The 22101-nt window shown below is 38.2% G+C and overlaps 1 protein-coding gene across 4 annotated transcripts in view; it reads right to left on the minus strand.

Annotated features, from left to right (window-relative positions):
* Positions 1–22101, minus strand: part of KLHL3 (kelch like family member 3) — a 279066-nt gene that overhangs the window by 223337 nt on the left and 33628 nt on the right. For all 4 annotated transcript variants that reach the window (XM_054555190.2, XM_054555185.2, XM_054555184.2 and 1 more), the window contains one exon: positions 13296–13421. The gene's annotated coding sequence lies outside the window, so the exon portion shown is untranslated. The remainder of the gene's footprint in view (positions 1–13295; positions 13422–22101) is intronic.

Consider the following 22101-nt stretch of genomic DNA (forward strand, 5'->3'; position numbering starts at 1 on the left):
AAAAAAAACTGAGGAGTTGGATGACCTGAAGCTCACCTTGAGCTTTAACAGCCTGCTAAGAACCTGCTTCCAGGGGCCAGATGCTGAGTCACAGATTCCTACAGATTACAAGCCCTTTAAGTCAACAGCACTCATGATCACATCACATAAATTACTTCTCTAATGATAGAATATGCCATCCTTTGATGAGGGAGGCCATGTTTCTAATGAATCATCCTTAAACAATTTGCCTTTTTTTGCACTACTACTGGAATTGGGATAATACTGAGTTTTCCCAGCTTCTGTCATACACAACAAGCATTATTTAGTTTTTAAACAATTGGCTGAAACTAGAAAGAAGTAGTCTGGGGCTAAAAAACAAAACAAAATAAAGTAGGTAGCCTACATGAGATGCTAAAAAAAAATACTGAGTTGAATGGCTTTTGAAATGTTTACACCATGTTCTATACACTTAATTTACTATAAATGTAGTAGGATTTTTTTTTTTTCCTTTTGTTTGATCTGTTACTCTCCAGCTGCTCAGTACTGGGCAGTACAATAGACCCTCAATCAAAGCCTGCTATTTAATTCTATAATTTATAATAGAGAGTGGAAGTGTATTCTTGTCAAAAAAATTTTTCAGCTTATGCATGGTAAGATGAAGTTTCTCTATATTGGCTGAGCCTGCCTAATCCAAAAATCCAAAATCTTCAATGCTCCAAAATCCAAAATTTTTTCAGCACTGACATGACGCTCAAAGGAGCATTTAAGTATCAGCAAATATTCCAAAATCTGAAGAAAAAAAAAAATCTCAAACCTGAAACACTTCTGGTCCCAAGCATTTTGGATAAAAGGTATTCTTCGGCTTCTATGCTGGACCTAAATTCTTTTTATTGTATTTTAAACGTATAGATCGATTCAGCACAATCAAAAGCACATCCACCAACAAATAGTGTATAAAAGTCTTACGTGTCTAAGAAAAAAATGTAATTTCACAATTTAAAATACCTCTCCATAAAGATCTACAACATTGGACAGATTCTCAACTAAAGCCAATGCTAAGATTAATATTAGATTTCCGAAATCAGTAAAATCGTAATTGTGACCCAAACAACTGTGAGCTATCTGGATTGAAGGGAAGGGCAGCTTGAATTTCCTTTAAATGCCAATACCAACATTCTTTACATTCCAGCTAAAAATGCTTTCCTTACCATGAGACTTTGGCTTTACCCTGCCTTTTATCTCCTCATTCCCATTTAGATTTGATGTACAATTATTAGTGGTTAATTCGGGGTCACATATTTTCTGTCCTGTTGGGAAGATGAGCACTTCTCAAGTGTGATAAATTGAAAGCTGGAACTGCATCAACTAGAGTAGAATAGGAAGACTCTTCCCCATCCTTTCCAATTTATACACTAGCCTCTTTGCACACAGCTGTCATTCCAGTTTATGCTCCTTCTTGCCAGAGAGCAGCGACCTGCCTCAAACACAGCCTTGAGGGGCTCTTTCTTTGGGGACAACAGGAGCAGAAAACCAAACAGACAACGTGGAGGCTGTGAGTATCTTTGAAACGAAGGCTGCTGGTTAGCTGGGTTTTCTCACATCATATTGATCCTACAGATGAGGAAAACCAAATGTTCTTAATTCCTTGGGAGCAGGACAGAGAATACAATCCTGATGATTTTAACTTACAGGAAACCAGTATAGTGGCTTCTTACTTCCAGTCTCAGGACCAAACACATTCATTCACTCACACACACATTCATCAATAAATACTTAACTAATGTCTATTATTTAAGAACTAAGCAAAATGCAGGAGAGGATTCAAAGATAGACTGGAGCTCAATATTTCCTGGCTCCAAACATCTGCAGCTGTTAAAGGTCCTGCACTGGGCCAGACACGATGGCTCACGCCTGTAATCCCAGCACTTTGGGAGGCTAAGGTGGGCGGATCACCTGAGGTCAGGAGTTCGAGACCAGCATGGCCAACATAGCGAAACCCCATCTCTACTAAAAAATACAAAATTAGCCGGGCATGCCGGTGTGCACCTGTAATCTCAGCTACTCAGGAGGCTGAGGCAGGAGAATCACTTGAACCCAGGAGGCGGAGGTTGCAGTGAGCCAAGATCATGCCATTGCACTCCAGCCTAGGCGACAAGAGCAAAACGCTGTCTCAAAAAAAAAATAAAAGAAAAGTTCCTGGACTGCCCAACACTCCTCTTTTTGGTCAGTGTACTTCTGAGAAGCCAGTGCCAAGCTGGGTGAGTGGGAGATTAGAAAAAGCAGAAGTTTCCATATTTGTCCTTTCATTCTCTTCATTGCTACTGGGGCCCTTGACTCTGCCCTGGGGAGGCCAGGCAGAATCTGCTGCTGACTTTAAGCCTGGAAATGACAGACAGTAGAGAAAGACAAAGAGAAAACCTACTGATATAGCCAGAAGGAAAGGAAGAGTGTTGTGTGGAAAAAAAGAGAAGGGTAACGAAAAGAGAACAGTTAACAGCTGATCTCTACCAGGAATTATGGGAAGATTCTGACTCACCTTTTAGAGCTCAGCTCTGAAGACTGAGAGTCAATACCTACCTATGAAGGATCCCTAGAAGAGGAGACTGAATTTAAAAGTCTGTTGTGTGCATTATGCTGAACACAAGGAAAGGGGTGGAGACAGAATAAATATTATTGAATACCTACTGATCTCGCCTTCTATCTCACAGATTCAGTCAAAAAACAGGAAACCCAAGGAATTTGTTTTTGTGTGCTCGGTCTGTGGTTGAATTTTTTTCTTCCATATTTTCCAAATTTTCTATAATGAGAATGCATATTTTGTATAAATATTTAAATAAACTTTATTTAAACAAACAGAACAAACTTCCCAAACTTTCCCCAAAGAAATGGATCCTACTGTTCACTGCTGACTATATGGACTATGAAATCCCAGAACTCCCAGGGATCTTAGCAACAACTGCTGCCAGAGTCTCAATCTGTTGGCTTCTCTGAGTCTAGCAGTTAATAAGAGGATAAGAACATCTGCCTTCCTTACAGGCTTGTTGTGATCACAAGATAAACGTGTGAAAGCATTTTGTGAGCATCAAGGACTTAATCAGTGTGAGACAGTGTTATTCCAGTTAAATGCAACTTGCTCTAAAACTAAAAGAAAGTAGGTTCAGATATAAAGAAGGTAGGGATTTGCATGGATTTCCTCCCATTTTAGTTCACATGAGATCCATAAGTTAATTATAACTGGCTAAGGCTTTCTGCTCAGGACATTTGAAATAATAACAGAAAAGGAATTCAGTGATAAGAATCCTTAACTCCACATCAGGGAACCTGGATCACTGTGCAATCTTCAGGTCCTAGAGAACTGATTTCCTGAGATGCCTTCCCACCTTTCCAACTCTGTTAAAATCTGACCCCTTGGGAGAAACACTGATACCCAACTGACAGAAGAGAACTAGCAAAAATATATTTGAAGCAAGAAGAGATCAAATTATTTCCCCTGAGATTGACTCTGAGTTTGGTTTTGAGTTCTCACCTTGATGTACTTAGCTATCTCCTAGAGGAGTTGGATGGACTAACTAACTTAAACCTGGCAAGAAGCAGCAATAGGTATATCAGGACAAGGGCTAAGGACTTTTACTGACACTAGTTCATGGCCAAATCTATTTCTCATTCTGGCTCCTATTTACGCAGTGCATTAGGAGAACAGATGATGTCAACACCACCAGGCAGACAAGTTATCTCAATGCTCAGTTCCTGGCAGAAGAATCTGTGCCCTGATTTATTTTTAGTGCTTTTCTACCTTAGTAATCCAGTCAGCTGAAGAAGAGCCAGCAATCTATTCTTGGAGCACACCCATTTATTTATTCCTTAGCAATTAGCAATACATTTAGTCACCTAGGTAAGAATCTACTAGGAGTTTGGGGTCTCATCATTTGCAAACTTACAAAGACCACACAGGATCATTACCCCAACCCAAGTGTAAGTGTGGGCCTCACTATTTCATTAGTAGAAACCTTTTATTCAGGGAGAAAAACAAAGAAAGAGAGGCCGCTAACGAAATCAGGTATGCATAGCCTATCATTTTATCAGCAGGGTGGAGGTTAGGGTGAAAAGTAAGAACTCTACTTCATCTTTTATAAAATGTTAGACCTTAAGTTAAGGCACACATTTAGCTTATCATAAACTTCAAACTTGACTGTTGCTAGGAGTTCACAACGAACAGTTCCTTTTTACCAAGATGCAGAAAGTGAAATATCAAAAGATTAATCAGCCATTTCCACATCTTTACATTTGGATTTAACCCCAAATATTTAATTTTATTTCAATCTCATATAGCTTGTGAGGACAGATTTATTCAACATCAGCTGTCCTCATATTTAAAAGCTTCACCACAAAGATAAAATTAGAATCAAGTGAGGATCATATTCCTCAGCAAGAATTCTGCTCTATGTCCCACTGATGCCCCAAGCCACAACTGACAAAATCAAATACCAGCATTATTGTTGTTTTTCTTAGACACTTCCTAAGCAGCCATAGTATGATAGAAACTGTATAGATAACAAAAAGAGGCAGGATCACTAAACTCATAGAATTATACCCATGGGTACAAATTTATTTCCAAGGTTATTTATCAGCGAAGTGGGAAGAAAGTATGTACTGTTTGGACGGAGCTGGGAGTGACTGGGAAGTCAACTATCACAAACCCTCTTTTTATTGTTGGTACTTTCCACTTCAGGAATTTTCCAAACTTGGATGAGGCTCAAATTAGACTAAAGACTGGGTAAAGTACAACTGTTAACACCAAATGTCATCATCTTGGTATTAGACATTGGTGTGACAATGTATTATATTTTAAAAAATGAAAAAGAATCTCAAGATTTTAAACTATTATTTGTTGAACTATCACCTTTAATGGAGTCTAATTATAAAAATGTAGCTGTAAAAATACATCATTAACGTTCTGTGTTCAATTTGGAGGCATTTTACCAGAGGGGAAAATAATTCAGTTCTCAACAGGCATTTTACAAGAAGGGAAAGCAGAAGCAACCAATAAACACATAAAAGATGCACAGGCTCACTTATGACGAAAAATAAAGCAAGTTTACAAAACAATGGGATATATTATAAGAAGCATTGAGGAAGTTATTCTCAAATAACTACTGAGAATGTACCATTTAACAAAAGGGCAATTTAGCTGTAACTATTAAAATATAAAATGAATATCCTTTTATCCCCTGTAATTCCACTATAGTATGATCCCATTTGTGAAAAAAATAAAATTATATACAGAGCTGAATATGCAGATGAATTTTCTGTATAGATATACAAGAAACTGTTAATAGTAGAAATTGGGGATTTGGAAGGGTCAATTGTACCTTTCACTTTGTACCTTCGGTACTCTGAATTTTTAGAATTTTTGTCCTTAAGCATTTACTACTTTTATTTTTAAAAATATTTTTGCAGTAATAGGTTTATTTCAATTTTCAGGAAAATTCATTTGTGTGGATCACCCAAGTCCCTAAAAATGCCTTATGCATCAAAAGAATTAAATTATACTCAGTAGTTTTAGCACTGACTGTATTTTGCTATATCCTAAGTTTCTGACATTGGTAATTCCTGTATGTTCTGTAGAATAAGCCAGAACTCCATTCACTTACTAGGACAGATAACGAAGAAGGAACTTTTATTTTGAAAGTGGATTTGACCTCCCAGGATATATTTCTTCATACCTTGGTATCACGTCAATGATTAGAAAAGATTTCATGTCAGGCAATTATAAGTACAATACTCTGAGCACACCAAACTCCTCCAAGACATTCATACCAAATTCCCACAAGACATTCTTCCAAGACCTCTGGCCCCAGGTTCAAGAAGGCAAGAATGTCACACTGAGTAAATGGCAGGCAAGCATGTTTTGATATGTGAAAGCCCTCTGTAAATTACTAAATGGAACAGAAATTTAGATAGTAGAATGTTAGTATATTTTGTTGGGGCTACTGCCTTACCTGATCTCACCAAGCATCAGACTGGGTAGGATAACTATTTGAACTATCTGCATTGTGAAATTATACTAAACAGAAAAGCTCTCCATAAGTATAGGCTGATGTAGCAACTTTAATTTCATTCTCCCACTTTCGGCAGACCCTGTAGACAGGACGGACACTCCCTGATATTACTTTTGAGTGTGTGTTCATGTAGATTTAAAAAAAATAGACTTCAGGTGCATAATTAATCATATTTTTGTATTATTAACATGCATGGTACTCTTCTACTTTATTTACTGGTTCATTTCCTTATTTATTTTAATAATATAACAAATCCAGTGAATCAATTACTCAAACCCAAGAACTAGAACAATAACAATAATTCACATCATCTATTTACTCCTCCCTTATCTCTTCCCCTTACTTTCCCCCAATTGTAACCACTATCCTACATTTTGTGTTTATCATGTCCTTGCTTTTTAAATAGTCTCATCAAGGATATATTATTGCATCTTAAGCTGAAATAGGATAATTAAGCAGAATGAATTCCTTCATTCACCATTAACATTACAAGGATCCTGCATTAAACACTCTAGGAAATACACAGATGCCTGAAATAGCAGAGGACTGTATTTGGCACTCAATACATTTTGATAAATTTGATCTAGAAATTTACCATATTTTATGACTGCATCCTTAAATAAGCAAGGGATTTGCGGGATCTCTTGGAATTTGGGCGGACTAAAGAGATTTGTGATCCAAACAACTCCTTATCCTCACCCAGGGACAGTCTGTAAAGCAGGTAGCTTCTCCATTGCCAGTGCCCTCCTCTCTCCTTCCTGCAACTTTTTCTCATTTGGCATTAAAGGCCAGGAGTTGAGTCTCTCCTACTAAATACCTAATATAAAACTTCTAGCACATCTGTCCTATACATGATGACAGATAAATCTCCCTTAAGTACAGGTCCTATCATGTCACTCTCTACCCAGTATAGAAAATTACAATGATTCTTTTACATAGAATATCACCTAAATCCTTACCTTGGCATTCAAGGCTCCTTGAGATCTGATCTTCCCTGTCAAACTGACTTGCTATTCCCTATGCATGCCTTACATTTTAACCAATGCTAAGACTTTATTCAGCTATTTGCCAAAGTGTAGTCTGTGGACCAGCAGCATCCATTTTACCTAGGAGTTTGTAAGAAATCCCAGACATACTAAATCAGAATCTGCATTCTAACAAGATTTTGGAATGATGCATATACATGTTAAATTTTGAGAATCACTGTAAAACTATCGAGTGGTTTTCCATGGTACTTGAGAAGCTGTTATTATTATTTCTTTCCCTACTGAATATATGAGCACTTAGAAAGCAAAAGATCGGCCGGGCGAACGGGCTCATGCCTGTAACCCCAGCACTTTGGGAAGCTAAGGCAGGCAGATCACAAGGTCAGGAGTCTGAGACCATCCTGGCCAATATGGTGAAACAATCTCTACTAAAATACAAACTCTACTAAAAATACAAAAAAATTAGCCAGGTGTGGTGGCACATGCCTGTAATACAACTACTTGGGAGGCTGAGGCAGGAGAATTCCCTGAACCCAGCAGGCGGAGCTTGCAGTGAGCTGTGATTGCGCCACTGCACTCCAGCCTGGGCAACACAGTAGGACTCCGTCTCAAAAAAAAAAAAACACAAAGCAAAAGGTTATCCAAATTATGTGCCTAAAATACGTTGTCTACACACCCATAATCCCAGCAGTTTGGTAGGCTGAAGCAGGCAGATCGCTTGAGCCTAGGAGATGGAGACCAGCCTCAGCAACAGGGCAAAACCCTGTTTCTACAAAAAAAAAAAATTAGCCAGGCGTTGTGGTACATGCCTGTAGTCCCAGCTACTCAGGAGGCTGAGGTGGGGAGGATGGCTTGAGTCTGGGAGGTTGAGGCTGCAGTGAGTGCCACTGCACTCAAGTCTGGGCAACAGAGTGAGAACCTGTCTCAATAAATAAATAAAATAAAATAAAATATCTGTCTAGCCATCAGAAACAAAGGAATACATTGAGTGGATACTTCATAAATATCTATAGCTTGACTAATTTTGTTCCTGATTTCAGCTAAAAAGGTAACTAAAATCATAATCTTTCACTCTATTGTCTGACAAATGAGATGCACCATATAGACATCACACCCACATAAACGCACATAGGCAAACACACATACACAGGGTCTTCTATAGACAGAATTTTTAACAGGAAAGCAACTTCCAAAAGAAAGTGATATTAAAGCCTGCCACGAAAATCAAAGCTGTTTTGAATCAACTGGACAAAATCCCCTTAAATTCCCTTTAAACTGAAATTGAGGGTCTATATGTACTTGATGGACTGTGAGGTTATGTGGGGCTCTAATATTCAATAATTCTGTGACCCTAGGGAACATTGCTTCTGCACTGTCCCAGAAGTGACCGTAGGGACCAGGGACAGCCCTGAGATTAAGTCTGAAGCTATAAAGCCTGACTGCCTCTCTCAGTGCTCTCTAAGTCCCAGCTTCTCTATAATCTCCCCAAAATGCTCCTGCTCTTCGCATGTATTTATTATCATGACCACTCGGCCCCCCAGCCCCGTTTCCTCTCACTTCAAACTGCCCCTTGCCTCCATGAGCTTGTCACTGTCCCCCTTCTCTCCCCCTCTGTGCCTCAGCTTCTCAGTCTCTCACACAGATCAATACTGCCAAGGTGGCAAGGAGCTAAATTAAACTGCACTAGTGGAAGAGGGTAAGGGAAAAAAGATAGAGTGCTAACCTGTCCCGATCACCCTCTTCCCCTCCCCTTGTAGAATTCATCTATTTTTTTCTCTCTCTCTTTTTTTTTTTTTTTTTTTTAAAGATTCAGGGGTACACGTTCAGGTCTGTTACATGGATATATTGCGTGATGCTGAGAGAACTGCAGTGGGGTGTCATTATATCATTTTCTGTAGTGAGGCGGCTGGACCTAGTGAGAATTTGCCCTTTGGGTATTGTAAATAACTTTATTTCCTGAACATAGTTTCAGTTCTGTCTCTGGCAAGGCCTCCAATGTGAGTCTTGGGGCTTTGACCCAAAGCTGTTTCACATCCAAAAAATTGAATCAACACATTTATCACGCATCTCTCTCATATTTTGGAAACAGATTTTTACACACTGTCTAGTTCAACTAACTGCAATACCACATATATCTTCTTATATATCTAAGCAATAAACATAGACCATTCTCAGAGTTAAGTTTCTGACCCAGTGTCCTGCATATGAGAAGGTTATTGGTGGAAATCTCTGTTTATATCCTTAAGAGAGTCCTGCTAAACCCAAAGCCTAGTTACAAAGTAGAACCACAATGAGATACCATCTCATGCCAGTTAGAATGGCGATCATTAAAAAGTCAGGAAACAACAGATGCTGCAGAGGATGTGAAGAAATAGGAATGCTTTTACACTGTTGGTGGGAGTGTAAATTAGTTCAACCATTGTGGAAGACAGTGTGGTGATTCCTCAAGGATCTAGAACCAGAAATACCACTTGACCCAGCAATGCCATTACTAGGTATATACCCCAAGGATTATAAATCACTCTGCTCTAAAGACACATGCACATGTATGTTTACTGCAGCATTATTCACAATTGCAAAGACTTGGAACCAACTCAAATGCCCATCAATGATAGACTGGATAAAGAAAATGTGGCACAGATACACCATGGAACACTATGCAGCTGTAAAAACAATGAGTTCATGTCCTTTGCAGGGACATGGATGAAGCTGGAAACCATCATTCTCAGCAAACTAACACAGGAACAGAAAACCAAACACTGCATGTTCTCACTCATAATTCAGAGTTGAACAACGAGAACACATGGACATAGGGAGGGGAACATCACATACTGGGGCCTGTTGTGGAGTGGGGGGCTAGGGGAGGGATAGCATTAGGAGAAATACCTAATGTAGGTGACAGGTTGATGGATACAGCAAACCACCATGGCATGTGTATACCTATGTAACAAACCTGCACATTCTGTACATGTAGCCCAGAACTTAAAGTATAATTTAAAAAAAAAAAGGTTTGGACTTTAAGAACATGTGTAAAAATAAAGGTTCATCTAGACAGAAAAATAAAGAAAGTAGAATTTCAGGCTTTTCATTACAGCCTAGGTCCCCTTTCCTCTTATTTCCCAAGAAGTACACATTATGAGATTTACTCACACAGGTCAAGAAAGTACTTGAAGGAAGATCTCTCTGCTCTAGGGATGAACTGTGTGGATTTTATTCCTGGCTCCACGGCTTACTAGCCATGTGACTCTGGGCAATTTGTGTAAACCCTCTAAGCTCATGTTTCCTTTCTTGTAAAATGGGAATGATAATATCCCTAGATATTGGAGTTGTTGTGAGGAGTGAATGAGATTATGTATATAAAGTGGTTAGTACAGTGCCTAGGTGATTAACTCCATTTCACAGTTATTAAAAATTAAGGTCAGAGAGGGTTGTTGTGAATGACCTTTTTTTTTTTTTTTTAATTTGCAAAGCCCGCTTAATGCTACAGATTCTCCTCTCTAGGACTCTTCTACTTGCACACATCTCTAGCACATGACACAGTCCATGTGGGAGGTAACCTGACTCCCAGCTAATGACAGTATGGGGTCTTAGCTGTCCTTATGCACACAGTGTTCCTCTGGGCAATAACTCTGTGTGTATGTATGCACGGCTAACAGAAATGGAATAGCCCGTTTTAAAAATTGGGCATGACTTTATAACATAAAAACTTATGTACTAAATCCAGTGGCATCAAAAAGGACAAACAGGCTGAGAACAGTGGGCTCACACATGTAATCCCAACACTCTGGGAGGGAGGGATGGGAGGAGTGTTTGAACCCAGGAGTTCAAGACCAGCCCAAGCAACATAGCAAAAGTCCATGTCCACAAAAAAAAGTTTAAAAATTAGCTGAACATGGTGGCATGAGCCTATAGTCCAACTAATCAGGAGGCTGAGGAGGGAGGATCACTTGAGCTCAGGAGTTCAAGGTTTCAGTGAGCTATATTATTGTAATACTGCACTACAGTTTGGGTGACAAAGTGAGACCCCATTTCGAAAAAAAACAAAAGCAAAAACAAGACAAACATCCTCTTCCTATTTTAGGTGACATGTCAAAGGAAATAAAAGTTTGAGGGTTAAATATCAAAGTATCTTCTGCATTCAGCAAGACGTAAAAGACATCTAATCTCCCCTACCTCTAAGATGATGTCTCTGCTTCAGAATGCCACCACTGGAGAGGGTACCATTGGGGTTAAAGCAATGGCTCTTCCTAAAGACAAATGAAGGGGTGAAATGTGTTTATGAAGAAATGTGTGTCTTTAAACCAGTCTATCAGAGATTAGAATAAAACAAGTCAGTTTTGATGTGGGCTTGAGGAAGTGATAGGTTTGGAGGGCTAGTTCTAGAGGAAGAAAACACTATAATGTGTGTGTAGGAAAGGGTTCTGCGGAGGGGCAGACAGAAGAGGTGAGGAGAGCTTGCAAAATATAAACTATGTCAATCAGCAGTTCTGCCAAAAGCTGGATTTGAAGTTGTTTGTTGCTTCCGGGACAGGAAGGCTCTTAACTGTAGGCAACTTTTCTCCTGTCATCTCTCATCAGCATGATCACTACAGGTGTTAGAGAGTGAGACCCAGGAAGCAGTGTAGACTATTCACTTGGAATATGGGCCCCCCACCATCACTGTTCCTCTCCTTTGCCCTAGGGCTAGGTCAGTTTCAACATTTCACCCTCAAATAAGAAAAAAAGATCATAAACACAATCTTTAGCTAAATTTGAAAGTTCCCTAACAAAACAAAGTGAAAAGTAGCTTGCCACATCATTCAACTTTTTAATCTTAATATTTGAACCCTAAGGCCTGAATTTTTTATAAAGAAGAATTCTACAAATTGGGTCTTTTAAAGCTAGTTCCTCTATTGTCACAAGAACAACTGGGGAAAGATAGTCTTTTAAGAGATGGTTCTTGGAACATTTTATTTTGGTGCCCTAAGCCCTCATGTGAGAAATCTACTACCAGGAGGTCACTATCCTGTGAGAAGCCCAAGCCACATGGAGATCCCTGAAGGATGAGACACCAAGTTGGGGAGTGGGGTGAACTGACAAAGGTGGCACAAAGGTGCCATACATGTGAGTGAAGAAACCATCTGGGAAATGCATAATCTAGTCCCAGCTGTCAACACTTGGATCAGAGATGAACTGCTCAGCCAGCTCTTCTCAAATTCCTAAACTAAAACATTAAGCCACAGGAGAAAGACCATATGCCCCAGAAGAGCCCTCCAGTGAGCAAGATTTTAAAGATACGTCCCAGTTGTTTCTAATTCCACTAGGATTTCAGTATCAAGGGAAAGTAGTAACATTCATAACTCATGACAGGCATCATATCCTTTGATGGAGAAGCTGTCTGAGAAAGGCCATGAACAATGTGGACTTTGACAACAAGAAAACAAGTACAGTAAGGGTTGAGCTACATAGATATTCAAATAGAAATGCATCTTTTGTAACAACATCATAGAGTAAATGGTTTTATATAAAAATACAATTTAGATATAGGAACCATGAGAACCAGGACAGTAAGTATTCTAATCTAACATGGAGAGACAGATGATTAACAATGACAAGACAAATCTCCTCTTTGGCACTTCGTAAAATCAAAAAATTGGACAAAATATTGGGGACGAGACAAAACTCTAAATGTGATGAAGTAAAATTTCCAGTCTTGTACAAAACAACAGCTCACACTTGACATCAGTTTAATGTGTTGAAAATCTTTTAAAAGTGATTTCTTTTTCCCAAAAGCAAGCAAGCAAGAAAACAAAAGGAACAGAGACCAATGTGAAGGCTGTATGCTAATAAATCGAGAGATATGAAATAATTAAAATCTACTTTTGTTAGAAAATGGTCTAGATCGACTGGGGAAGAAATAGTGAGATGCATCTTTAGAATCTCCCATGTATCAAGCTTCCTTAAGAACTTTTCAAAACTATCACCAAAATACTCAGTTGATGTCAAATATCATCATCTTCTTGAGCAGCTTGAGTATGTTCACAAAACAGATGCATTTATTTTTACAGGGACTAATATTACAGTCACAGTGGTGACTGTGGACTGACACAGTGGGCCATAGCAGAAGCTGGATTTGTTCAGAAACTGATGAAAACCATCTCATACACACAAAACTCACAACTCCTTTACTGACTTAGTTAACGTACCTCTTTCCTCAACTATTTGTTCTCCCTCCACCCCTGTTAGGTGTAATAGAAAATAAAAAATAGCCAGGTGCAGTGGCACACACCTGAAGTTTCAGCTGCTCCAGAGGCTGAGGTGAAGATTGCTTGAAGCCAGGAGTTTGAGGCTGTAGTGTGCGCCCATATGAACAGCTACTGCACTCCAACCTGGGCAACATGGCAAGATCCTGTCTCTTAAAAAATAAAAAAATTAAAAATGAATAAAGTAATTAAATTGTTAAAATCTTTCACAATATCTGGTTATTTATGGACACTTTGAATTGATTATCTTTATGTGCATAAAGGTTACCTAGTATGGCATCTGTTACCAAATAGAAGATAAATAAATATGCAAACACTAAATTTCCAGCCTGTGCTACCTACCTAGCAAGACTCCATTTCTACAAAAAAAAAAAAAAAATTAGCAAGGCATAGTGGCACATGCCTGTAGTCCTAGCTACTCAGGAGCCTGAGGTGGGAGGATCACTTAAGCCCAGGAGTTCTAGGTTGCAGTGACATATGGTCGTGCCACTGCACTCCAGACTAGGTGACAGAGTAAGACCCTGTCTCTAAAAACAAAACGAAACAAAAACACTAAATAATAAAATAGGCAAGCAAAAGAAAATAAATGGAACGGCACAATAAACTCTCCAACAAATCAAAATAACTTAAGTAACATTTTAAAAGAATGCAGAATTTAGGTTATTGTATGAATTTAAAATATTCTCACTAATGTGACATTTTAATACATTTAAAATACTGTACATTGCTAAACCTGCTTTATCTTACTTCTCTTTCCTCTTTTTTTCCTAATGAAGCTACTATCAAATTCTTCAGTTGTTCTCTTTTAAATAGATCTAATGTCCTATTTTTCAGACCACTGAACCTATATAATATCCATGAAGCTAGTATAACTCTGCAGACATCCTAGCTATTCAGGCAATGTTATAAAGGCATCATCATTGTTCATTTGTCTGATCTCTATGTGTCTTATCATCTTTCCAGGGTAAGATTGCCAAGGTCTTGGACTCTTCATTTGGTGGAGTCTAATTCTGTTCTCTTTACAAAGAGCTAGGGTTACACTCAGCAAAGGTTACCATTTACGTGAGACATGAAGCCGGCTAGCATAACTCATCACCAAAGTAAAACCCCTGGCTATTTTTTCGCTCAAGGACATCCCCAGTGCCACATAAAATCAAGAAAGAACACTTCAGGATAGGTCACACGTAGGGCCTGCATGTACTATGAACCCACACTTTCATTTTTATATTCTGGAGTGTGCTATTTTCAGAACAGTCAAACAAAAGGGTTTTTTTCCTTTTGAAAAATCTCCTTTTCTCTCCCCTAGAGGAAAATACATGAGAATCAAATGTAAGAGACTACAGTGTAGCAAGAGAAGCCAATATTTAAGGGTGAGCTTTCTTTTAGAAATTATTCCTTTTTGTGTTTGGCTTTGCTTTATCATTTACTCAAATTAGTTCTCAAAGATTTTTAATAAATAAATAATATTTTAAATTGTTTCAGTAATTTCTAAGACTCAGCTCATTATCTTTCAAACTTCTGCATTCTGAAGTGGCAGTCAAAGCCAGTGCCCTAAGTGCTGACTGCTTTTGCTTTAAGCACCAACGTTCATCTTTCGTTCTCTTATCCTCAGATGGAAATTCATCTACTCTGGTAATTCTGAAAACTGGAGATTTTAAAGCATGATCAGGCCTTGAGATTTTTTTTAAATGTTTAAAAATAGCAAATATTAAACCTAGAAGAAACCTTAGGGACCATCTCACTTCTGATATAACTGAGACCCCAAAGGTCTTGCCCAAATCATAACTAATAAACGACAGCCCTAAAACAGAATCCAGATTGCCTTAATCTTGAATTAGTGCTCTCTTTCACCATATTACTTGATCTTTCTATATTTTTATCCATTTCAGATACAGATTATATAACTCAGCAATATGCCCAAAGTAAGATTCAGGGCATTTCTTTGTTCCACTAGTCATCACTGTCTTTTTTATTGGTTGGAAGATCAGGGACAGGAAACAGGAAACTCCTGCTTGGCCTCCCCACTCCATGGATTAAATGGTAGCAGGGGCTGCCTGGTGCCTTGCCCATGAAGCTTGACTGTTCATGCTTAGAAGGAGGAGCATCATGAACATTAAGAAGCCAGGTACAAAGACCCTTCTCTTTATAAAGATTGAATTTTCTCTTTTTTGTTTTCATTAGCTTAAGGATATAGAACAATTTCAAGGTGGCAAAAGCCTGAATTCCACACACCACCAAAACTATTCTGCTCATCTTTTCCAGCTATTCCTTTGAGATGTGCCAGGAGCTTAGAGGATGTTTTATCCTCTTGCACCAACTGAACTTACACATTTACTTATAAGGTATGTTTCTTCCAAAAAGTTCCAGAAGTTTCATATATATTCTCTCATATGCTCCCCCCACGGGGGAAAGCATTTCATTTTTATTTTTTTGCCATAGCCAAAGTTTCCCTGTTGTTTCTAGGGTTTCTTTCCACAGTTTGATGCTTAAAGTTTAGACTCTCTGGAAATCACAAACATTCCCAAATGAAGTCTCAACCAATACTGCCAACAAAGCCAACTTATTCATTCAACAATTACTTATTGAGCATCTCCTGTGTGCCTGGCACTATTCCAGACACCAGAGATTCAAGAGTGAACAAAACAGACTAAATCTCCATCCTCATGGAGCTTACATACAAAATAAAAGTACCTTTTTTTTTTTTTTTTTTTTAGATGGAGTCTCGCTCTGTCACCCAGCCTGGAGTGCAGTGGCGCAATCTCAGCTCACTACAATCTCCGCCTCCTGGGTTCACGCCATTCTCCTGCCTCAGCCTCCCGAGTAGCTGGGACTACAGGCGCCCGCCACCATGCCCGGCTAATTTTTTTGTATTGTTAGTAGAGACAGGGTTTCACTATGTTAGCCAGGATGGTCTTGATCTCCTGACCTCGTGATCCGCCCGCCTTGGCCTCCCAAAGGGCTGGGATTACAGGCGTGAGCCACCGTGCCCAGCCATAAAAGTACTTTTAAGTCCTTTTAAAAGTAAAGTCCTTCTGGGACTTTAATGGACTGTCTGGTAATGGATGTTCTGGTAATGGACTGTTCCCTTACTCACTGAATTCAGAACCATAAAACACATTCTAATCTAATAAAAGATTTTAAAAAATTACAGTCTCAACTATTCAGAATAATATCCACAGTTTTGAATTTATCAAGTAATAAAGAGTCCATTTGCTATAAGCCTGCATGGATTGCACTAGAAGACAAGAGACTTAGATTCTAATCTTGACTCTTCTACCAACAGATTGCATGACCTTGAACAAATAACATACTCTCTCTGAACCTTACTTTTGTTCTCCAAAGATGTAAGGCAAGAAGATTTCTCATGTCATCTCTTGGTCTGTAATCATAGGATTGGTTAACTTCACCTAAGATGGCTGGTGTAATACTAGGATTTACTGCCAAGGTCAAAAGAGGAGAGGAGGAATCCTTCTATATCAATTGCTTTTATTTGTCAGGTGGGGTTGAGGAAAACAGCACAAGGCAACATACACCTCCTAGGAAAATGTAGTATCTCCCTATGCAATAATCTGCGAAATCAACCAACTCCACACCTATGTGTTCAACAGTAGGCCAGACACTTTGTGGATGGGAGACATATTACATATTAAAAGATCCCTAATCTTAAGGAATTTCCAAAGAAAGTACATGATAATAGATGATTTAAAACAAAAGTGTATTATAGAAGTTCTGAGTTCACAAGAGAAGAAATATCAAGGAGGCCTAGATTAGTAACCTCTGAGGAAGGGTAGACTATCCCCTGAATCTCCATATAACAACCATCATCACAATAATAATAGCAGCTAACATTCATTGAGTGCTTGATATGTATCATATATAAATTAAGTGCTTTTGTAAGCTACCTAACCCTAGAAATAAACACTACTATTGTGTTTTTTTAACCGATGGGGATCATGAGACTTAGAGGGAAACGTAACGTACCTAATAGTAAATGCAAACAATCTGACCCCAGAGTATTCCACACCATCTAATGGTCATGGGCTGCTTGCCTCACCCTCAAGATAAAGGTACAAGCCACAGTATCTGGCACGCAGTTTAATGTTCCGTGAATGTTACTTAATGCCCTTCTCTATCCATCCCCCACTACCATTCATCCTCAACCCTCATCTCACATATATCCCTCATCTTTTCCAATTCTAAACATTCTTCAAAATTCAGTTGAAGGTCCACACTGACCTTCTTAGACCAATCAAGCTTCTTTCTCCTTATTTCTAGCACTTACTTCTCAAAGCCTTCCAGGTGATCATGCACTGTCTTGTGATGTCACTGGCATGATTTAATGTCTTATGACATTAATGTTTCTTATGTCTTATTATTAAGAGGAACCTATATTATTATTCATCTTTTGCACTATTGAGCTTCTCATATAATTTAATTGTGTCAGCTAACTCCAAAATCCTTTGTGTTGTTCCTGGAGTCTTAGTAAAAAAGGCATCAGGAAGCATTCACCAATGCAAGAGTTTGACTGTGAAGTTTTCATTTTTAGAAAAATGATCCAAGTCAACCAAATGCAGCTAGCATGTCAAAGTTTGATTCCACCCTGTTTAGAGAATATGTAGATATAGGTTTTTTCTGTTTGTGCCTATTTTTAGACATAAAGGTAATCTATGCACGTTTATAATACTTTATCTCATGCATATTCACAGAACTGAATTTATCTTCTTCTGAACTACTGAGAATACTATCTGTTCTTTGAAAATGAAAAAACTGGCCAGGCATGGTGGCTCACATCTGTAATCCCAGCACTTTGGGAGGCTGAGGCAGGTGGATCACCTGAGGTCAGGAGTTCAAAACCAGCCCGGTCAACTTGGTGAAACCTTGTCTCTACTAAAAATACAAAAAAATTCACCAGGCATGGTGGCGCATGCCTGTAATTGCAGTTACTCAGGAGGCTGAAGCAGGAGAATAGCTTGAACCAAGGAGGCAGAGGTTGCAGTGAGCCAAGATCACACCACTGCACTCCAGCCTGGGCAACAGAGCAAGACACCATCTCAAAAAAAAAAAAAAAAAAGAAGAGGAAGAAGAAGAAAATGAAAAAACTAACTCTTACAAAAACAAAAGGCAGCTTCAGTTCACAGATTTATTTTAATCTTATGAATTTATTATAAAATACTATATACATAGGAAAGAGTTTATAGAATATATATGTACAGTTTAAATAATAATAAAAGGTACATTCTGTACCCACTATCTACCTTAACAAATAAAACATGAAGTAGCATTAGTAAGTCTTTTTACATCACCTAAATTTTAGTCTAAAGCAAATTAAGCCTGATACGGTAACACAACTTCAAGATGATAAAGGGTTTTTAAAGACTGAAAAAAGCCACCAAGTATTAAGAGATTATATATTGAGATTAGGAGGCGATTAGATAAATCTAGTTCTAATAATGGTACCAAACACTATACATAAAAGACTTTTAAGTGGGAACTAATTTTTTTTCATTAAAGCATTGTTGTGTAATGCAAACTTATGGCCTAAATTTTCTTGAATAGTTACAATTTTAGGTATTCTATTTCCATAAACCAATGACTTTCTGGAAATTACCATATTTTGTTATTTAGGCTCTCCTACATCTTCCAATCGGCCTCTCCTACATGGAAATAACATAAAAGTTCTTTGTGGGGCCATGTGACCTAAATGTTGGTTTGAGGAAATAAATCATCATAGATATAGCATAAAAAAAGTATCAGGTCACAAGTTTAGGAGATCCTAACTCTAATCTCTATGAATTATTGGCTCTATAAGAGCCAAATCATGAATGAAATCCTATTCATGACTGCCACAAAAAGAATAAAATATCTAGGAAGACAACTAATGGGAAGTGAAGGGCCTCTTCAAGGAGAACTCCAAACCACTGCTCAAAGAAATCAGAGAGGACACAAACAAATGGAAAAATATTCCATTCTCATGGATAGGAAGAATCAATATGTAAAAATGGCCATACGGCCCAAAGCAATTTATAGATTCAATGCTATTCCCATTAAACTACCATTGACATTCTTCACAAAATTAGAAAAAAAATATTTAAAAATTCATATGAAACCCAAAAAGAGCCCAAATACCAAAGACAATCCTAAGCAAGAAGAATAAAGCTGGAAGCATCACACTACCCAACTTCAAACTACACTACAAGGCTACAGTAACCAAAACAGCATGGTACTGGTACAAGAACAGACACATATACCAATGGAACGGAATAGAGAACCTGCTGGCGAGGTTGTGGAGAAAAAAGAATGCTTTTACACTGTTAGTGGAAGTGTAAATTGTTCAACCACTGTGGAAGACAGTGTAGCAATTCTTCAAAGACCTAGAGGCAGAAATACCATTTGACCCAGCAATCCCATTACTGGGTATATACCCAAAGGAATATAAATCATTCTATTATAAAGATACGTGCACATGTATATTCACTGCAGCACTATTCACAATAGCAAAGACATGGAATCAACCTAAATGCCCACCAATAATAGACTGGATAAAGAAAATGTGGTACATATACACCATGGAATACTATGCAGCCATAAAAAGGAACAAGATCATGTCCTTTGCAGGGACATTGATGGAGCTGGAAGCCATTATCCTCAGCAAACTAATGCAGGAACAGAAAACCAAATACCACATGTTCTCACTTACAAGTGGGAGCTGAATGATGAGAAGACATGGACACATTGAGGGTAACAACACACACTAGGGCCTGTTGGAGAATGAGGGGTGGGAGGAGGGAGAGCATCAGGAAGAACAGCTAATCGATGCTGGGCCTAATACCTAGGTGATGGAATGATCTGTGCAGCAGACCACCATGGCACATGTTTACCTATGTAACAAACCTACACATCTTGCACATGTACCCCAGAACTTAAAATAAAACTTGGAAATAAAAAAAAGAAAATATATTTGAAAAAAAGAATTTTTGAGGAAAATATAAATGATGGAAGTTTATTCTAGAAAGACAGAAAAACTGAATGAAACAGTCACTTTAGAAGATATTGAGAAAGTTTTATTAACCCTTTAGGAAAGCTTATGGTTCAGAATGGTACCATCTAATAAAAATATAATGGCTATAAGAAAAGAGAACAGCAAATATATAATTTTAAATTTTCTAATGGTAACACTAAAATTACAAAAAGGAACAGGTAAAATCAATTTTAATAATATGTTTTAACACAACATATATAAAAGATTATCATTCCAACGTGCAATCAATATAAAAATCCATTTTGCAGCCGGGCATAGTGGCTCATGCCTGTAATCCCAGCACTTTGGGAGACTGAGACAGGATAATCACTTGAGGTCAGGAGTTTGAGACCAGCCTGGCCAACATGGTGAAACCCCTTCTCTACAAAAAATAAAAAAATAAAAAAAAATTAGCTGCGTGTGGTGGCACACCTGTAATCCCAGCCACTCAGTATGCTAAGGCAGGAGAATCGCTTGAACCCAGGAGGAAGAGGTTGCAGTGGGCAGAGATCACATCACTGCACTTCAGACTGGGCAACAGAGCAAGACTCCATCTCAAAAATAAGAATAATAATAATAATTTTACCTTTTTTGGTACTTAGTCTTTAAAACTGTATTTTGCATTAAAACATTGGAATTTAGTTGCTAAATTTTCATTCAAAATACTTCATGTATTTAAATTGTATGCAATTTATAAAAAGTAGATTCATATACCTAGACTGTTCTAAACATACTTAGAAGTTTTCCTAAACTGAAAATGAATATTTAAATGTAAATTTAATTTAATGAAAATAAAATTTTAAATTAAAAAATTATTGGCTCTGAGGTGAGTTCTAAACTTTCAATTAGCTAACACAGATAGCAACACAACCAATATTAAGACTAATAGTGTCTATGAGGGAAAATTAAACTAGTATCGTGGGAAAAGCTCAATTATTCCTGGTACTAACAATTGAAATACATCTCTCTAGTAAATCATCACGGAGATAATAGGAACACTGACAACATCTGCTATGGTCCAAATGCTGATGTCCCCCCAAAATTCACATGTTGAAACCTAATATTCAAATGTGATAGCATTAAGAACTGGGGCCTCTGGGAAGTGATTAAGTCATGAGGACTCCAATCTCATGAATGGGATTAGTATCCTTATAAAAGAGACTTGAGGGAATTCCCTTGCCCCTTCTACCATGTGAGGACACAGCAACAAGGCACCATTTACGAAGGAGACAGCTCTCACCAAATACTAAATCTGCTGGTGCCTTGGTCTTGGACTTCTCAGCCTCCAGAACTGTGAGCAATAAATTTCTATTGTTTACAAATTATCCAGTAAGGTATTTTAAAGGGTATCATAGCAAGCCTGAACAGCCTAAGATAACATCCTTCCTTATAGTAAGCATAGCAATGTGTTTCAATATATTTCTTACTATAACAAATATTCTGAAGACTTCAGACCAAAACACAAATTCACAGATACTAATTTATGCCCTCTGAAATAATGTTTTTGAGAAATAACTCAATACCTCCTCTGGGCACAAATGCTATAACTCTATAAAGGTAAACACTTGGATTTCTAAAATGGAGAATGCTAAAGTAGTTCCATCCTGAGTTAAGAATTCAGTTATTCTGGGCAGGGCATGGTGGCTCACACCTATAATCTCAGCATTTTGCGAGGCTGAGGCAGCAGATCATGTGAGGTCACGAATTCAAGACCAGCCTGACCAACATGGTGAAACCCCGTCTCTATTAAAAATACAAAAATTAGCCGGACATGGTGGCGCAGCCTGTAGTCCCAGCTACTCAGGAGGCTGACG

Source organism: Pongo abelii, chromosome 4 (genome assembly GCF_028885655.2).
Source record: "Pongo abelii isolate AG06213 chromosome 4, NHGRI_mPonAbe1-v2.0_pri, whole genome shotgun sequence".
Lineage (NCBI taxonomy): Eukaryota > Metazoa > Chordata > Mammalia > Primates > Hominidae > Pongo > Pongo abelii.